The sequence below is a fragment of the Paralichthys olivaceus genome, chromosome 11 (assembly GCF_024713975.1).
Source record: "Paralichthys olivaceus isolate ysfri-2021 chromosome 11, ASM2471397v2, whole genome shotgun sequence".
Classification (NCBI taxonomy): domain Eukaryota; kingdom Metazoa; phylum Chordata; class Actinopteri; order Pleuronectiformes; family Paralichthyidae; genus Paralichthys; species Paralichthys olivaceus.
In genome coordinates, this window is record NC_091103.1 from 13,768,787 (window position 1) to 13,783,414 (window position 14,628).

The window sequence follows — 14,628 nt, forward strand, 5'->3', positions numbered from 1 at the left end:
ACTGTTAAGCCCCCTCGTTCTCATGCAGGTAAAAAAGACCAACCTTTTTTATAAATGATATTTAAAAAGCTATTAGACTTACACTGTTGTCAATCTAATGGCATTCAGTTTTAACCACATGCCTTTGTGTGCAAAACTACATTTGAATGTTGATTTGGTATGCCACTAAGAAGCAGTGGCCATTATCAATTTCTTCTTTGATGCAGATATTGTGCTTCTCAAAAGAAGTACAGATTTTTGGTTTTTACTGTGTTAGAATTGATAAGAACCACACTTAATAAAATTTAAACAATACACAACGGTAGGTAAGACGCTTGAGGATTTGAATCCTGAGACAGTCAAGGACGAAAAGCATAGGACCTCTGTAAACAACAGCTACTGATTTGGACCATGATGCCAAAACCATAAAGAGAGGAAAGTCTTTTTTCATTTGAACACATGCAACACACAAGAGGAATTTGAGTCACATAACACATTGCTACTACATTAAAGCAGCAAAAACTACAAATGGATCTCAGGAAAATCATTTAATTTGGACTCTAATTAGAGACAACACTCATAAGCAGAGCGAGCAGGGATTTTGTCAAATATAAAAACATTAATTAACCTAATAATCTAGAAACTGCCAGCTAGATTACAGAATTGCAAAATTGTCCATCAAAGAGCACATCATGTAGTTAGATGTTGCCGTGTTGACCTCTAAAAGCTCTCTTCTGACAACCGAGCCTGTTAGAGCAACACAAACAAGCATAATGGAAGAAAGTTAAGTGCCCGTGTTTGTGGAAGCGTACGTGTTTGTGTGCATGTGTGTGTAAGCGTGTACGCCAGGGCACACATTTATCTGGACTTTGTAACAGCTCTAATGTTGTGTCACTGGCCATGCTCACACATATGTGCCATATGCACTTAAGGATGCTCAAACTTGTAGTTACAACACACACACATACAAGCACACACCCCACACTGGTGTAAATATAGAAGCTGTCTCTGGCACTTGCACATATGCAATGAAGGTACACTGAGTGGTTAAAGGAGGCTGCAGCGTGAGGCTAAAAATGTATCAGCAAATCATTTCCTGTAGACTTTTCTTCCAGCGGTGCTTTAAAACAGTGATCCACTGGGATTTGTCTCTGTATGGTCAGGGATCAATCCAACTATGACAGTACCCTGTCAGTCAGAATAAACAATAAACAGTAAGTGGTAAAAAGTTGTATAACTTAAGGTTTGCTGGTGAAATGTATCTTTCTAGCTCTTCTTTTTTTTTTCCTCTTCTTTTCCCTCTCTCTGTCTTTTGCCTCTGCAGGAGGTCACCACTTAGGACATCCTGATTCCTATGTCAACTTCCTGTATCCATCGTGTCAAATTAAAAGCACATCACTAAAAGAGATGTGTGCTGTGGTGTATGATACCCTGGAGGATTGACAAGTAGCTTTTGCCCTTCCTGGTTCCATTTTTCTCAATAATCTAAACTAAAGCAGAAGTGTGTTTGTGGGGATGATAATGATAATGATGATGATCATAATGATAATGATGGTGATGCTGTTAGGTATTTAATCCCTCTAATAATTCCAGTAACCTAATATGTGTTTATGTGGCTCACATAAGTTGAGAACTGTTCACCTTATAGGCTTCACACTTGCCATATTGATAAGGGCCTAAGGAGTTTCAGTGTCGAATTTGGTGCGATTTGGACTTTGATACGTTTTGTATTCATCCACTTTGTCTTAACAGGTGACCAGCGCTCTGTAGCAGCGACAGCTCAGACTCATCGACATAAGCAACATTATTAATCATGACAACAACCACTGCAACAACAACTGATTCTCCAGCTCGGAGTTCTGCATACTGAGTCGAGCTTCACCAAACTTTGAATAAACTGAACAGCTCTTTGTGCATCAGCAGTGCAGCTTCAGGGTTCTGCGGAGTCCTGCAGCCGGTCTTTACTTGCCATTGCTCAATTACTGCAACAGGCAGGTTTAGAACAGGCACTAATGCTCACACAAACGCAGAGAGGGTCACAGACAGACAATATAAAAATAGAAACTCACAGACACACATGCTGCTCCACACAGACACGCACATGCAATGCTACAGCTGTAACACGGATTAAAGATTAGGAGAGACGGTGAATGCATCTACATACAATGGGTCATAACAGTCGCACACAGACAGATCTCCTCACATTTATCCTAGATACCAGCACAGAAAGGTTCACAGTGTATATTTGAGCCCTTTCTCACATTCATGCTTGAATGAAGAATCTGCCAACAAATAGGTTTATTACTGTACATCTTTGATAAACAATTGCAGCTCCGAAGAATGTATGAGCCTGCTGATAAAGTCACCTCCATTTCGCTGATACACTACCTCTAATCAGATCACTTCCATGGCCACTTCTATTATTTATCAGACGTTGTGTTTGTCCCCCGCTTTGCTTTTGTGCTATTGTTTAAACAGAACCAGGGTCAGCTGATCTGTTTGATGTTGTAATATACTCTGCCATCTCTGAATCTGAGGCAGCAGCACAGATACTGTGTCTTTCTGGAGACTATAGTCTGTTGAAGGAAAATAAAATGTATAATTAGCAGCAACATGGATGACAAATTATTTCTGATGGACAGCACCAGCTCCGGGGAAGATATTTGTTTAAATCTAGATATGTTTTAACTGCTGGAGGATTTTGTGTCAGGGTGGGATAGCTGTGCTAAAATCAGTATGTTGTTTTAATAATGAATAAAGGGGACTGACTAATTCATGAAATGAAACCTGGCTGTCAGCCATCATGCGGCTTCCACTGGAAAAAAAAAAAGGTTTAATTGTGGAACTAAAGGAGAGACGTTTTAATTTATTTTCAAGAGATGAGGGGGAGAGAGTAATATAGAGATAGAAGAGAAGTGATAAAGAGAAGGGTCGACACAAGGGATGAAGGGGGGAGCTGATAAACAGACTTGATGAAGACCAGACAAAGACTTTACAGCACATAAAGGGTGTCTGCCTATCTCCTCTAGTGGGTTCACTGTCAATCAAGAGGACTGCCTGTGAGTAAGTCTGATAGAGAGGTAGATAGATAAACTATGTTCAGCATGCAAACACACTGACATTGCACTGTACTATGTGTGTATGATTTCAAATTGTTATTATTAGGAATGTTAGGATAAGGGCAAGTGCTGGGATTCGGCATTTAGTTGTAATGGATGTGGTTAGGCAAAGGTGTCAGGAAGTGTATAGTGCCAGAGTCCTTACAACGATAGAAGTATATGTGTGTTCAGGTGGTTAGTGGTGTGTGAGGTTAGTATTATTGCTCTGTCCCGCCTCCAGGCCAACTTTCCCACATGGCTGATGATGATTGACACCCGCCCTCCAAGCCAGCTCTTCTCTGCCTCTTCCCTTCCCTTATCTTCTCTCCTCTCTGAGCCTCTAAAGTCAGGAGTGTACATGTTTAAATGAATATGGGAAAATGTGGTAGCAAAACAGAAAACTTTCTTCCTTAAAGGGGAATAAAAAATACCTTTCTTGCCATGGAAAACTAACAACTGGTTATTTTACATGAAAGTGTGGTTGTTCTACAATATGTAATAAATTTAGATTGAACCCTCTTGCAGTCATGTGTGGAGACTGGAGGGAGGGTATGTACTCTACATACGGATGTATGATTCTTTTAATGGATGTGTGTTTTTGTGTGTATTTGTATACATATGTGTGTTATGGCCAGTTGCACTGTTGCAAAAGGCCAACAAAATACATATTATAATTGTGCTGTTTTATGTTTGTTGCCTTATGCCATCTTCTGACCTGAAAGTCTGGACCCAAGTTTGTTTCTTTGTTACATTGTTTACATTCGATGCAGTTAGTTTTGAATTCACATTGCAGTGTAAGGAGCGCACTAAAACATTTTGTATGATATACGACTTGCAGTCATCATCTATGTGGGCTGCATCGTCCTATACTTGACGTTGATTGGTTTAGAGACGGGCATGCCTCGATGTCGGCATGTTGTCAAATTGTAGCCTTTCAATTTGAATGAAGAACATGAGTAAGTTCGTCCATTTTGTTATTTTTGTTGACACTGTAATATCAACTATCACTTTTCCTACCAGCATCATCAACCTCAGGCACAGTACTCTACACTATTTTGAATGCATCAAATGAACCTCCTCACTGTTCAAGCATAATATCATCAGAGGACAAGACTGAAGGCAGCAATTCAGTTGTCGGAGACACCAGTGAGGCTTTGGCATCTTTTTCTTCTTCTATTGTTTATTGCTGTCTGAACTTTCACACCTGGTAGTTTGGTTCAAACTAAACTGAAAAGTCTGAATGTCCACACCAAACAATGTACGTGTGAAAGAGCCCCTGTCAGCCTTTCTAGGGATGGTGAGTTGTAATAAGTATTTGCTACAAATGCACATTCAACTAAAAACGAATCACCAGCAGTGATTCAAGGTCCCTCTCTCAGTCACTACAGTGTTTCATGTGTCAACCTTAAAAACAGCATGGTGAAGTTTGTGTCACAGTATCTTTGTAGTGGCTAGTTCCATGACCTTGACCTTGAAATCTCGGCCAGGTTGTTGTAGTGTTGTGCTGCACTTTCTTTCACTGGTCAAATGGATCCCATCTCCTGTCCAACACACACACACACACACTTCCTCTCATCTGAAACATTTTCTTCATTCCCTACCTCTCCTAGCTCTCTCCATTTCCTAACCACTTACAGCACCGCTATTTCTCTCTATTTAGCCTGTCCACATCACAGGGGAGGCACTGGTGTGTGTGTGTGTGTGTGTGTGTGTGTGTGTGTGTGTGTGTATTCCACCAGAGTGAGTTGATAGGTTGTGATAGGTCTCAGGGAGAAAGCCAGACCACAGCAGTTAACACTGACCTCTCCATCGGTTTCTCTCCACCTCCCACACAACACCACCACCTGTCCACCACTCTCTCTCTGTCTCTCTCTCTCTCTCTCTCACCAGATAACAGCAAGTTTATACTGTGCTTCAATTCTCTGTAAAAATAATAAAATCTTCTCCACAATCTGTGCTAGTGTAACTGTGCAATATCGGTTTTGAGGCATGTCAGATAATGTAATGAATACCTTGCCAATTGTTGCAGTACATTGCAAATATATAATACTATGTATGTTGTGTAAACCTCTGGCTGAAACTAAATTTGCAGATGCTACAAAAGTTATACTTCATCCTTATTTAACAAGAGTGTCGACAACCGTGTTAGAAGCTCTGCAAGGCTCTAATTAGGCAAAATTGTGCTTTGAGATGAATGCTAACATCAGCTTGATAAAGTGCCTACAAAGAAGATGCTAACATGCTGAACTTTGGCAGACATAACATTTTTCCAAGTTCTGTGTCTTAGTTGAGCAAGCTGCATGCTAATTGCTTAGTACTTAGTAGTCTGGTGGGAATATTGCTAGTTGGCAAGTTGTATCCTGAATCCTAAAACTGTATGAGTCGAACTTTTGACCTGACGATGGCACAATAATGAAGGTCAGGCCATCGTGATGACAGTTCATCCAATTGCAGATGACAACTCGTCCATTAGTTAACTTTCACTCAAAATCACAAATGTGAATTTAGTGTTTGCTTAAGAGGCAAAAGTCATCAACAGAACTATTACACATCCTCCTCTGGGGACTATGAATATATCTGTATGCAAAACTTCATAAAAGGCTTCTGTCCAGACCTTGACGCAGGCTGAAGTTTGTCTCCAAAGGTCTAAATCAGCCAATGGTGGACGCTCCTTCCAGAGGGATTAAGGATTTGATTTGATTGACAACTAACGATTTGACAACTAATTCCACATCTGTCAACTTAGTCCAGGGTCTCCTATAATTACTGTAGCGTGGGGGGCTATAACGCCTCAGTTTCAATCAGCAGCATTTTGACCTTGAGATGTTAAGTGTGCTCTCGCCAAACTGTGCTTCCCATCGCCCTCACCATCATCCCACTCTCCTCCATCCTGTCAGCCCCTCCATTCAATATCTTAACACTCGATCAATTTGCTCCGCTCTCCTTCCATCTGTTTCTCCTCCTCTACATTAGTCACTCTCTCACACTGTTTCTCTCATTTGAACGCTGCCCCCTCAAATTCTCTGCCCTCCATTCCTCTGCTCTCTTCTCTATCCATTACCTCCTCATTTGTGTATTCCACACTCTCTTATCCATCTGAATTCATCCTGCAATTACTGTCTAAATTTAAACTTAATTTTAATATGCTTCATTCCCCCTCCTCGTTTCTTCATTGCCTTCTCTTGTACTTTTTCCAGTTTTTCTGTCCTCCCTCCCTCCCTCCGTGTCACAACTGTAATTTCTCCTTCCTCCCACCCCTCTATCAGCCTGCCTCCCTTCTGTTTCCTCACTTCCTCCCTCCCACCTGCCTCCTCATCGCCTTCATCTGCTGAGAATTGGTCAGTGCTCATTCATTTATCTGTTTATCTACCCCATACCTGTGTATGTGTAACTGTGCAGTGATAATGGCCAATCTAACCTTGCAATATGACCCAATCAACCCTCACTAGTTAAAAAAACCTTCAGTTTACACACACACACACACACACACAGCGGCATCCAGCCATGGTCACTGTGACACATCATATATCCTGTGGTCCCATCCTCAACACTTGACTTACCCTGGACCTCATTACTGTGTGATTTAACAGGCGAATTTGGTCCCTAACTGTTTGATCCAATGCCTCCGGTTCGTTTCTCCCCCTCCCTTTCTTCACACCCACCTTTCTATTTTATCCTGCTCAACTCTGCTAGTTTGTCTCTGCTTGTTTTTTTCCTCAACCATGTGTATTTTGCCATTTAATAACACTAAAAAGAGCTTTTGTCAAAGATGATCAGAGATCCCCAAAATACAGAGTGTTTGCCAGATTTATATACATCTCCTGATTGATTATTTTCAATAATTTTGTTCACAGTATCTTTTGGATGCCAACAGTTTTTCTCTGGCTAATTCTATCTACCTGCCCGTCATTGCCCTCACTTCTAATCCACTGTCAAACCCCCTTACATGTCTCTACTTTTGTAACAGCCTGTCTCTATCTCTATTTATTTCTCTGCTGCTATCTTCCTCTGTGAGCCCTTTCAACATTTAATTAATTATTTGAATGCTTTCTGGCATGACATGTAGATCCCCTTTTTGCCAAGCACATTCACTAAGGCTCACATTCAGGGATGCGATAAGTTCACATAATGGGGATTTATCTGCAAAATTGTGGCCGTTGGCATTCAGACATAAGTGCTTGTGATACACCTCTGAAGCTGGTTCATTTTATCGGTGGAGTATGTTACATGAGTTCCATTTACCAACAAATCTCCATTATGTTCTACATGATGAGCCCAAGAGCACTGACCATTGTGGATTTTCTTTATTAGATTTCTACATAATACTCAATATAAGACAACTATTTCTTTTAATTTGTCTTAGCTGATACCGTGCTCTGCACAGGCAATGTCTCAGGCCTCAAGCTATTATCAAATTAGAGCAGTGGCTAATGTCATTCACCTAAGAAAAGAACAAAGTAACAGTGGAGATAATGAATTAACAGCACAGCAGTGGTGATGCCATTATATACATGGTACTGCACAGCTTTTCAGTCTCATTTGATGTATTTCTGTAGATGTACAGAGCTTTCAGTTCCTTCAGACAAGCATCTAAGAGGAGAAGTGACCGCCCTGCTGAAAGTGCCAGTAAATATTAAGTTACTAATATCAGAGGTGTGGCAGTAGACAGGTGTGTTAGATAGAGGAGATGTAATTTAAATCCTCTCAGAAGCACCAGAACGACTCAGAGCTACAGTTCAGACGGGTAAAACCTCCTGTCATAGCGGTTTCATCTTGGCTAAAGAACACAGGCTCTTTTCGTAAGAGCGAAAAACTCTAAACTGAAGCCAAACAATCATACCCTTCATATGTGTTGATGAAAGCAACATGCGTATTGGCAATATGCAGAGAGTGACAATTATGTCTTAATTGGCTTACAGCTTAATTTTTCACATCAAAATCAGGTACCATCTCGAATACTAGGGTTGTTTTTAAGAACAGAAAAGATGTGGGTGCATGTACAGCTGATTACATACACTAAAACTCTTCTTTATTCCTCAAAATTACATATTTAAAAAGTTTATCGTCAAAAATTCCCTCATGGCTCTAAATATAACTCATAGTACTGCAGCTGAGGAGCCTTTTCCTGCTACTGGGCTCCACCCGTAAATTGACAGGATTGGTTTCTTAGGTTTTTGACATCAACAGCTCTACAGACATTTTTTTTGGTGGAAATACTGTTTATTGACTGACTACTACATATCACCGAATTTGTTATATGATGAAAAAAACATATATTGAGTGAAATAAGCAATGTCCCTAACTAACCTGCCTGCTAGTGTGCACAAACGTTTATGTGTTTTGGTGGCAAAGCTTTGACAAGAGGGGTTGGATGAATAAATTGCATTTTGTAGCCTGGTCTTGCTAGTTTTTCAAAGATTACCAATCCTAGCTTTAAGTTAAAACTACATAGCATTGTCTTCTTATTTCACCCAAAATATGTCCTTATGATGCAAAAGGGCACAACGGGGCTGTGTTAACATGTTTAAAAACTTACTTTTCACTGGAGGGGGCCTTGAATACCTGACAAGGTCAGAGAGAAAGAGAGAAAATGAGAATTTGGTAGCTTGATTGCAGTTTTTGCAGAGCATCAGTGAACTCCAGTGTTATTTTAGAATAATATAAATTGTATAACTTATCACCCTACTGTTTGTACTTCTACTGTACGTAACAATTCTCTTGCATGTCATAACATTCCACCACCACCAGGTTCACTGAGGAGCAGAATGAACTTTAGCATACAAATCCTGCATTTAAGTTTCTTTATTTAGTACAAGCTTCTCTTGGAATTGCAAAGAGTGAAGAGCACTTCTTAATTTCCTCTGGTTACATACCATATATTATATCACCCATCCAAGATAAAGCATTTTAGCCTCAGCCCTTATTTTACTTTTTAAATTTCCCAAAGGTTAAATGAAAGAGTTTGAATATAACTGTATAAGAGCTCTTCCTGTTCGACACTGGACTGCCGCCTGCTGTGCTCTGTTCATGGCCCCCGGAGGCAAAGCTGAGAATCGAGGAAGAGACGTTTGAATTACTTCAAAATCTATCCACAGCCCGCCTCTGAGACAGAGACTGAGCGGGCAGAAATCCTCCTGTACTGAGCACAAGTGAGAGATGATTTGTGAAGACAATTGTTTCTTTAATGTGCAGCTGTCTGAAGCTAATGTCTCAGATGTATATTTTAGGATATCCCTCTTATTGAAATTAGTCAGCAGTTCGGCGTCCCATTTGTCGCAACTCGAGCTGGATTCCATAATAGCCATGGCTGTGTGTGAAGATTTGTTTCTGTGTCCAGATTTGGATCGTTAATTTTATTTTGTGTGGCAAGTCAAAAAAACGCAGTCAGCTCTGACAAGAACGTGAGGGTGTGAGCCAGGAATGAAAGTTTTGACACTGCAGGGACAAAAACGTGTCATTGAATTAATGATGATTGTAAAAAGTGATCACTGCTTCATGCCCTTCAGGATTTATGGGCGCTTTTCAGACATGGCTTTAAGCGACTGTTTTACTTCATTATGACCTGCTGAAAGTGAATTCTCTTGAAAAGCAATTATTTTGGTTGGTTGTGGCTGGAGTTTGTCTTTTCATATCAATTTTTTATTTGTATTAGTTAACAGGATAAGCAGAAGCGACAATGATCTTTGTGATGAAGCAGTCTTTGTCTAAATTACAAAGGCTCAAAGGGTGTTGCCTTTTTTATAACCTGAGGCCCACCCTGAATGTAGTTACTTAGTGAATGTATTTCAGTCCAGCCAATATGTCTTGGGTGTGCAGAGAATCCAGCAGAATACCTCACAGTAACACGAGCCATAATTTATTCATACTTCCTCAGGTTTCTTATAACAGCAGCGCACTAAACTAATCACGTTTCACAGTGTGTGCTTCCCTGTTGACTCTGCACATCACTTAAACTTTCTGTCTATCTGTCATTCTCCTCTGCAGCTCTGTTTGTTTCTGTATTTCATTCAGACATCGAGCTGCCGCTCTCTGAGCACGTCTCACAGAACAGGTTAATTATGAGGATGATGGCAGGATAATTATACTGTACAGTAAAAATCACTTTAAACAGAAGCTCACTCCAGATTTGTCCTGACCCCTACAGAAAACACTTTTCTGTGTGTGTGTGTGTGTTTGTGTGTGTGTGTGTGTTACAGCTCATTGACTCTCTGGTTGACGATGTGAATAAAGTCTGTTTAAATGAAAACTGTGACACAGAAAAACATATAAGTGAGTCTGAAATGTTTTTCATATTATGAAGTCCATATCATCACATGCTGAATGTATCCATCATTCAGAGAAATAGATATTTTCCGATGGTACTGTGATGAGGCCTACTAGTTTGAATCCTTGGTTTGGCTCTGTGGAGGTTGCATGTTCTTCCCATTTCTGCGTCCAAGACATTCAGTGGGGTTAGGTATAGTGGAGACTCTAAAGTGAGATGTGTGATAGACGTGACCCTGCCTCTCCGCCAATGTAAGTGGGTATTGGCTCCAACCCCTCAACGACCTGTAAAAGTATGAGAGCTGTAGATAAAGGATATACATTTTTGTTCAACAAAATTCTTTGAACTGTCGGTGCTCTGCTCTCTTTGTTGTTGTGTGTTTAGTACGAACAGATTCTCTCTGCACCAACATTACACTACGTATTTCAGAGTAGACCAAAGTCAGTGAAACATTGAGTGAGTTGGTTTTGACGTCTTTTTCTTCAAATCAGATCTCGTTGGTCAAGTTTTGGGTTATGCTAGAATTTCGGGGACATTTACGCTAGCGTTATATAAGAAAATGTACTTAACTTGCCAATGAAAAAAAGAAAGCATAAAGCTGGTTTAAACTCAGGTTAAATGGAAAAGAATCGATGCCTCCATTGGCCTCTGACTGCCATTAGTGCCTTTTTACTTCCCACTGCATTATCACTTTGTTAAACCCCCTTTTCACTCCTGCCACCTGTTTTACACCAACAATACATTTCCATGGACATAAAAGTGTGCACTGAGTTAACTCTATAAGCCGCCAGCCACAGAGGGTTGATCGACCACTTTCAGCCATAATAGTTCAAGTATGAGTGATTGAGCGTAGAGTGGTGATTTAACAAATCCGTTAAATTGCAGGGGCGGGTGTAGTAAAACATTGGTGGGGCCATGTTTAATACAGGTGAGGTGGAAAATAAAGACTGCAAATTTGTGGTGAAAGACCGAGGGCGAGAGAAGTCAGAGGAGGTGAAAGAAACAGTGGATCTGTTTTGAGGAATAGAGGAAGGAGGAAGAGACATAAATGAGGGCACAGATTAAAAAAGTTGGAGGAGAGCAGGGTTGCTCCTTATGAGGCACGCTTATGTAATCCTCAGGCAACCCTGGGGGAAACATGCACACACACACACACACACACACACACACACACACTATGTCCTTTCTGTGTTTCTCCCTCTTTCTCATTTTGTTGTTACCTCTCCAGCTTCTTCATCATAACCTCATTCTCTTGCTGTTCACTGCTTCCACTTCATCAATCCTCTCAATTCATCTCATTTTCTCTTTCTTTTTTCCAGCTTCATTTTCCCCCTCCCTTTCCTACTCTATCGTTACTGTGACAATTTAATCCTGCAACCAGTGGCTACAGTGTTGGCAGCTTTAAAAGTCAGTATGGTAGAGACAGGAACGCACGCAGAGAGAGAGGTTGTGTGTGTTTGTGTGCGTGTGTGTTGACTGGATGCCAGTTGGCCTGTGGTGCGGCAAGCTGTCCTAATGAAGTGATCCTATGAGCCCCTCCAAAGAGTCTGAATTCATTTTTAAAATACAGCAAGCACACATGGACCAACTATAATTATTTCAAGCCATAATGGGGGGAAATCCTGAGCATGATAAAAAGTAATTTTCTTAACATCCCAACAACAAAACAGGAGCCAGAACTAGTGCAGCTGACTTCTTCAGAGTGATTAGAGGTTCTTCCCACAAACACAACCATGTTTCTTGTAAAAGACCAGACTACAGTCGATGCATGATGAGACATTGAAAACATGTAACAATTGGAAGCCACAAATTTCTCCACAGAATGTTTGGGAGCATTTTATCTCCTCATTAAGAATTTGAAACTCGATTCAGACTATACCTCAAATAAGCACTATCACATCACTTGTTATGTTCTCTGATATCTGTTTGTTCTTTATCTTACTTCAAGCTCATCACCCTGTGGTTACGTCTGTGTGATGAGCAAGTGTCACGGCACAATGAAACACGTCTTCCATCGACTTTGACTAAATTACTTTTTGTAGATCAGAGAGTATTTTACATCCTTATCATGAGTAATTAAATGAGCAACACTAATAAGATGCTTTCAGCATCAATAAACCAATCAGATCAGCAAATACTTAATCTAATCCTTAGCCCAATTAAGTGACCTAAGACAGAGCAATCCCAGGATCAATACGTCTCTGCAGAATAAAATGATCAGTGGATTGCATTACTGGGCACACATGTCAATTATTCTAACCACATGTAATTACACAGGTTTTGCTACCTGTTTTTAAACTTGCTAGAGACACGGCTCAATTGTTCAATATACCACTTTCACTGAAAGATTGACATTATCCTCATCTCATTAACTGTTGGATGGATTGGATATTCATGGTGAATAAATGATGAATCCTGATGACCCTGGTGTTCCATGGACTTTTCCTGGTGGTTTCAAGGTAATAGTCTCAGCACTCCTCTGTACAACCTCTGTTATGTCAAAATGTTTGGTCCAATAAAATAAGCAAATCTAAACTAACAGATTTAATATTTGGTACAAAAAAATGAGTCAGCTAATTGGTAAGTACCGTTTCATTCTAAGAGGCTGGTAAGTTAAACATTCATTCACAGCTTCTTCAGTGCCCATTGCAGCTTTCTCTCTGAAATTATAAAAGTGACCTGTAGTAATTGGGCTCATCTATATATTCAAAGTTGAGCGAGCACTGGAGCACTTTTTTTTGAATGTACAAATATTGACCAAATACGAAAACTGCAATTATTTGTGTGAAACCACGAAGATGAACGATCCGATCAGACAGACAGACAGAGATTCTTGAGGTCGTTAGATAGATGAATATTCAAAGTAGTAAAAGTTACATTGTTTTGCATAAGCCTGGGAAATTTTCCTTAAATGTCTTTTTTCACTTGACTTTTGTCACAGTTCTTTGCTCTTGAATTGTCATATCATGGTTGCACTATAGAGTGCAGTATACATTATCACACGAGAGTCACATGTAAGCTATTTAGATTGAAGCTGCTCTTTTACAGAGCATTTAAATTACAAGATCATTACAAACACAAGAAACCGGGCATGTGTCAGTGGAGTAGGACCCTTCCTGTAAGTATTCTGCCAACAGGCTTACCATACATGCACATATCACAAAGCATTTTCCAGTAAGAAAATCTAGGATTGTTTCGAAAATTTAGTGGGAAAGAAATCCCAGTTCAAAGGTCTCTTTTCATTCTATTGGACTGTTTAGCTGAGTGCACAGACATTTAAAAATGTTCACAGGTTCTGTCGCCGCAATATCCATTGTCAGGTTTTACAGGTGCATGTAAACAGCTTAACAGGATCAGCTTTAACCTGAGCATGGCAAACAGCTGATTTATCCGGAGCATCATTGTGTCGCCAGTCCACAACTGGCTGAGAGGGAGGGAGAGGGAGGGAGAGGGAGGGAGAGAGAGAGAGAAAGAGAGGAAACAGGAAACAGGATAGGTTAGGAAGCGGGAGAAAAATCATTAGTTCAACAGTCGAGCTGTCAGCTCTCCAGCTGAGCCTCCACAGCTACTCCTGAGTGTGTGTGTTCCAGTGTGTGTTTTGGTGGGTGTACACAGCTGCATGTGTGAGATGAAGCAGCTCTGCACGACTAGCTTCATCTTCCTCTCTTCTCAGAAAACACACACCATCACCGCACTTCTTAAATAATAGATGGGCTTTACATGATATATTCGAGATCCAGCCACCACACATACACTGACACGGTGATGCACACAGCACGCCATGCATGCAATATGTTAAATGTGTCTACGCTCAGCCACTCTTATATATTCCAAGAATTCATTGAGTGAATATGAGTCAAAAATACAGCTTGTTGTGGTTAATGCTCTGTGTGTACCCAATGGATTTGTAAAAGAAGTTATCTTCTGCTCCATCTGCCTCCACTTAGTGGGCGATAAGACATAAGCTTTTGATTTGTTGCCAAAATCTGGTTGCCGTTGTCTTTTGACATTTCAAGTGGGATTATGCCAACATGCTGAGTATGTCTAGTTTATAGTGAATCGTAGGTAAACATGTAAATAGTAAAATGTATCTCTCCTTCTTTTCCTTCCCCCTCTCATCCTCTTATCCTGGTTGTTCCCTCCTGCCTGCCCTCCTCTTTCATCTATTCCTCTCTTCATCTCCATCTCTTACACACACAGGCCAGCCCATCCATTCAATAAGACGACTATCAAGTCATATGAGTTTAATCTTTAGCAATTGAAAAGAAAATTACTTATTGACAAACA

General features: G+C 40.4%; 1 protein-coding gene across 7 annotated transcripts in view; it reads right to left on the bottom strand.

The window, feature by feature from the left end:
• The window catches only part of LOC109630130 (leucine-rich repeat and fibronectin type III domain-containing protein 1-like protein), a 144,991-nt gene that overhangs the window by 82,812 nt on the left and 47,551 nt on the right, over positions 1 to 14,628 (bottom strand). The window contains exon 1 of one of the 7 annotated variants that reach the window (XM_069534950.1): positions 8,614 to 8,632. The exons of the other annotated variants lie outside the window; for them this stretch is intronic. The gene's annotated coding sequence lies outside the window, so the exon portion shown is untranslated. Of the gene's footprint in view, positions 1 to 8,613; positions 8,633 to 14,628 lie in introns of those variants that run through there. 7 annotated transcript variants of the gene reach the window in all.